The sequence below is a fragment of the Nicotiana tabacum genome, chromosome 19 (assembly GCF_000715075.1).
Source record: "Nicotiana tabacum cultivar K326 chromosome 19, ASM71507v2, whole genome shotgun sequence".
Classification (NCBI taxonomy): Eukaryota; Viridiplantae; Streptophyta; class Magnoliopsida; order Solanales; family Solanaceae; genus Nicotiana; species Nicotiana tabacum.
In genome coordinates, this window is record NC_134098.1 from 102,967,768 (window position 1) to 102,973,266 (window position 5,499).

Here is a 5,499-nt window from a genome sequence, read left to right on the forward strand (position 1 = left end):
CCTTGCCGCATGCTTCGTTTCCATTATCGCAGTTATTGTCATAATTTTTTCCTTCACCATCAGAAAGATGGACAAATACGAGGGAAGAGGAAATGGAGGCCAAACATATAGTAAGGTACCAAAACGGTTGTCACTTGCGGCACAAGAATTTGGTTCAGCTTCAAGAGTGGTGTTGTGAGGGACAAGGGTAGCAATCCTTTATATCCGGAAAAGACTCGTATGCCCACAGATCAACGAACCGGAGGGAGCAAAGCACCACAGCGGATATGGAATTATATTTCCACTTTTAGTTTCACCTCGCAACTCGGGATACGTGAAAGGAGAGCCAGGGAAGGGGCAAGGGGTTCACCCACTTTCATGAGTTTCATAGGTTCAAGAGACCCCACTATAGAAGTGTCTAGCCGTTTGCCGAAGGAAGGGATTCTTTATCAAAGTCTCCGAAAGGCGCACTTAACCTCATTCAATGATGGGGTTGGGGCAATTGACCGATCCTAAGCTAAATCTAGCTCTGATGGTGTGTCCATGGGTCCCTTCCTCTCAACGTCTTAAAGAACACTCTAATGGCAAGTCGAGTTAATTCTAATATAGGGATAGAAAAGGAATTGGCAAGGGCAAGGTCCGATCGGAAATAGGATAAATAATGGAAAAAGTCCCTCTCCGATAATAGGACTTGAAGGCTTTAGCTATGCGAGCCTGCCACTACGCTCCTTTGTTACAGAATTAATGGTCAGAAACTTGCCTTACTTAATCTCTTTCGAGATAAAGGTTCTTACAGAGGTGAAGGCACCCATCTCACATAAAATAGTTAGAAAGCTCGCGCTCCATTAAGTGTATAGATTGAGATCCAGTAGAAGTGGGAGTGCCGCAAGGCTCTTGAGTTAAATGATGCTCAGGATTGAGGAAGTGGTCTTATTGGCATTCGGAATGGAGTCTGTCCCGAAGGAATCTCATCTCTCTTCCAATAGAACAGGAAGTCTCAAGCCAGTAGCACGATAGCATGTAGTTGATCGGATCAGATAGCCCTTCCTTCGGGAAAGAAACCGAACCCGGCATATCCAATTCTATTCCAATCAACAACTTGGAGGTATGGCTGAGTGGCTTAAGGCATTGGTTTGCTAAATCAACATACAAGATGATTGTATCATGGGTTCGAATCCCATTTCCTCCGGTACGGAAATGAAAGGGGCGGGCGAAAATACGTGAGAGAAAGAACCTCTTGGTGGAGTCCAGTCCCCCGGAGGACAGAATAGCACTTCTTAGTGACTAGGAGCGGAGAGCCTGTTGCACCTTGTTTTTCTTTGACCGGCCTATCATCTCTCTATAAGCAAGCTCCCTCCAGCCATCCAGTCCCTGGACGGCTCTCGATTCTTAAGCATGTTGGGGGATTAGGCGGCAGTTGAAAGAGCTGCTCGAAAGCTTGACGAACAAGCGAAAAAAGTCTATCTATTCTATTTTCTTAGTTTAGTAAGGGGATTTTCCCTTACTAGTCAAGTGGTAAGGTAGGGCGTTATTCGATGAAGAAAACAGACTTTAGGAAAGTGGTTCAGGTAGCTCAGCTGGTTAGAGCAAAGGACTGAAAATCCTTGTGTCAGTGGTTCGAATCCACTTCTAAGCAGGCAAAAGGTCCAAACCATAGCCGGGAGCGAGCCGGATTTAGAAATGAAAGCGAAAGAGTAAGCAATAAAATATGAGCGCTCTTGCACCATACGGACGCCTTTTTGGCCATAGGGTTGGGGTGGCTTGCTTGAGGCAGATTAAAAAAAAAGTTGCTGATTACTCGGATTGGTTCTCGCATCCCTGTGCCCAAAAGGATGGGCGAGTTCGGTTTGAGTGTTCATCGATTGGGTGGAGCTATATGCTTCGGGGTGGTGAGACGAGGTGTAGAGCAGTCTGGTCAGCGCATCTATTTTGGGTACAGAGGGCCATAGGTTCGAATCCTGTCACCTTGATGTGGTAGCCTTCTCCGTGGTCGGACAGTAAGGCAAACAGCGCAAAGCATAAAGTAAAGACATGATGCCTCGACTAAGTAAAGTATTTTTTCCCCTTATCGGTAGTTCCGTAGCAGGTTGTTTCGTTCGTTTTCTAGGATCAGATAGAGGCACCACCCCAGAATTGATCCTTCTTTTCTTCTTACTTTTACTAAGTCTGACTCTAGTTTCTCATTCAACAAAAAGAAAAAGGAGTGTGATTCTTTTATTCCTAATATTTTTCATCTCTTTCTTTTTCTATTTTCTCCAGATCTACTTACTTTCTTGCTTAGATTCTTTTGGCTGATCTTTTATCTTTTGTTTTGGTTTTGAGAGTTGGGGGAGGGCAAGGACTTCCTCTTCCGGGCCCTTCAAACTCCTCATCGGAAGATTTATTCGGGCTCCAGGTCCTGTCGGAGCCTTGGCCCCCGACTCACAATATAGCCTTGGAGTCATCGATGATAAATAGGATATTGGCAATGGAAAATACCAATAGCCTTTTTTTGATGGATAAGGATAGGAGAGTCTATTGGGCAGAAATAAAACATTCACTCAACAATTGTTCCTCGCAAAAGGAATATAACCAATTGATCGAGTTCGAGAATAGGGATCTTCGGATCCGTGAGAAAAAGCATTCATGCTATTCTCTTTTTCAACAAATACTTACTTCACATCCTACCTTGGCCGAAAATACCGCATACACCCCCCCCAAGAAGCCTTTTGTGACTTTTTGGATGAGAAACGAAGTGAACTTGACCAACAAGGCGGGAATGTATTAGTAAAGGACCAGAGAGAACTCGAATTTTTGAATCTACTGTCTCGCGATATACGAACACATGGCTAAAACTCAGCCTATATAAATAGAATACTCGGTGGATGATAATGAATTGGATTTGCACTGAGAAGTCCCTATGGTGCGGTTGAGGGAAGCTGAATGAAAGGAAAGCAGGTAGGCCGCCTGGGTGAGACAAAGCAGAATAATCTAACTGGAGGAGTGAAAGCCAGGATGGCTTAGTAAGCAAGCAATCCGTTATGTGGGCGCCAACTCCAAGTTCCCTCTCTTCTTTCTTTTTTTTGTCACGATCAAAATGAAAGGTTGTTCTTTGGGCCTGTCTTTTGCTCCCAGAGATGCTGGTTCGAGTCCAGCTCGTGAAAGAGTTTGTGAGTATACCTTGGGATGACTTTTTATCCACTACTCATCCTCGAAATCTAGTCTAGTTCAGCCATAGAGGACTTGATACATATCTTTGACAAACCTCAAGCGGGATGAGTCAATAGCAGATGAGGATTTTATTTAATAGCTGCGATTACGCCTTCAACCCCGAAAAGGTCGGATTCGTGCAAAAAAGTAACATCCGAGATTTGTGAACAGACCGACTTGGGACAGAGAAATCTGGATGAATACCACAAGGGGGCATAGGGCTGTGTGAACTCGGCTTTCACTAAGAGAAAGATGTGCCTACAATGAAACAGTTAGACCTTTGTTGATGCACATAAATTATCTTTCCAATTGGTGAAGCTAAGAAAAGAAGCCCTTAGAAAGTAGAGCTAGACCGACACAAATGCTTAATTGAAAGCTCTGTCCTCCTTCCCCTCCTACCAGATCGAAAATAAAAAGCTTTCTCTTCCGACCCAAAAGGCTTTTGCCATGATATTACTTCCCCCTATTCGACGATTCACTCTTCCTTGACTTGCTTGACTCGTCCGAAAAAAGAGGGAAAGTGCTAAGACCGCTAATGCAGCTAGGGGAGTTTAAGGACTCATTTCCAAGGCTAGAAGCCTAGACTAGACTAGAAAGGATATTGCTTTGGTCTTCAGTCAGCTCTACTAGATGCAGTTGCCCAGGAATCCAATGCACTAACTCTTGGAAGCTCCATTCATGCCCACCTACCGACCGAGGAAGATGCTACCGATCCCTAAATCGAGGGACTATGCGCTTTCAATCCCTTACAGCTGCCTTCCAAGCCCTTCCACTGCCCGAACTACCAATCGCCCCACTATCTGCTAGTCTGGTTCGACTCGAACTTCTATCATGTCAAGCTTCCTGACCTGCTTTGTACCAGCCGGTATTTTGTGTACTTCGGGGTGCTGACTAGCCCTACTCAATGCCCTACACCCTTCTCTTGAGCGCTTCATTGAGCATTTATCTTTCCTATCCTGTCCTTACGCTACGCTATCCATAAGGTTGACCTAGCCCTCTCTTCTCTCTCTTTGTCCACGCAAAGATTCCATTCCTTTCCTTTCCTAGCCTATTCAATGTGGTCATGTATGTAATAGAATTCAATGGGAAGACCTCCTAGTTGGACCCAGACTGCGATGGTAGTGAATGTGGCCTCAGCTCCCACAAATACAGGCTCCCAAAGCCTTAGACTGAGATAGTACCACAAAGTAGGGGTTAACATAAATGGCTCTATGGAAGTCCTATCCCACTTGAAAGCTAAATAAGGAGAAGAAGTGCCCCAAATTAATGCATTCCATTCTTAGCAGAGGTTCCTTCCATATAATCCATCGAAGTACTTCGCTCACCTTCGAAGAGTGAAAGGATCATTCAAAGCAGACTAAAGGCATAGGGCAAAGGAGCTTAGAAGGGTGACGGGGGGGAGTAGTAAGGTATGAAATCACTTAGATTGAAGCATGTTGGATGACGGAACGATGACTTCATGCTTAAATTCTAAATTTGAGATTTCTGACCTTGAGAAATGACGTAAGTGATAGATGGAATCGTTCAGTAGGCTAGTTTCCATTTTCGATTGAGAAAGCGGTGGGCCCAGTGAGCTCTCCAATAGTGCACCGAAACAGGGTCGGAGAGATGGTAAACCTTAGTTCGGCTAAGATCGAATTGAACTGTCTTTGATTGAGCGAATCCTGCCCTATTTTGATTTCCGTCCCCGCGGGAAACATCGTAAATAGTTAAATGTTTGATTCCCCTATTGAATTAGGAATCGATTGAATGGGACTTGCCTATCCCTTATTCATATCCGATTTTTCTCTCTTTCTTTTTGATACTTGGTTGGCAGGGCCAGGGCCTTTCTCACTGGGCGAACTAATCCGTATTATTCTATGTCAATGTGACCTTAACGGCCTTTATTTTAAGCAATTATTCGCTCCAAGACGCACGACAAGACCTTCGATCTCTCTCTCTCCATAATTGATATGGAAGTTGGAAAAAATCAACCACTCAAAGCTGACCTCAAAATGTTCCAAACACGCATAAGTGTGAAGATTGAAGACCTTCTTTTCTATATTTCATATAGTTGATTAGTACAAAAGAAAAGGGCACTGGTTCACGCATTACGGGTAGATTCCTCTTACCTAAGAAATGGAAGGGGGCACTTCACCGAATGATAGGTAAAGTATGGGACGTTCAGTAAACAATCCCTTAGCTCAAGTCCTCGGAGATACCCAAGGCAGCTCCCCGTGTCCTTTATACCCAACAGGACAAGAGTATACAGGTCCGCCAAGGGCGAATAAGAGCTCGTCGAACTGTCATTCTTTACTTCCGGGGTCAATCAATCGGTAGTCCTCCAATTTC

The 5,499-nt window shown here is 44.5% G+C and overlaps 1 non-coding gene across 1 annotated transcript; it reads left to right on the forward strand.

The window, feature by feature from the left end:
- Nucleotides 1–1,541: 1,541 nt before the first annotated feature.
- TRNAF-GAA (transfer RNA phenylalanine (anticodon GAA)) lies at nucleotides 1,542–1,615 on the forward strand. The gene has a single exon. It is a non-coding gene; the product is annotated as a tRNA-Phe (tRNA).
- Nucleotides 1,616–5,499: the final 3,884 nt, after the last annotated feature.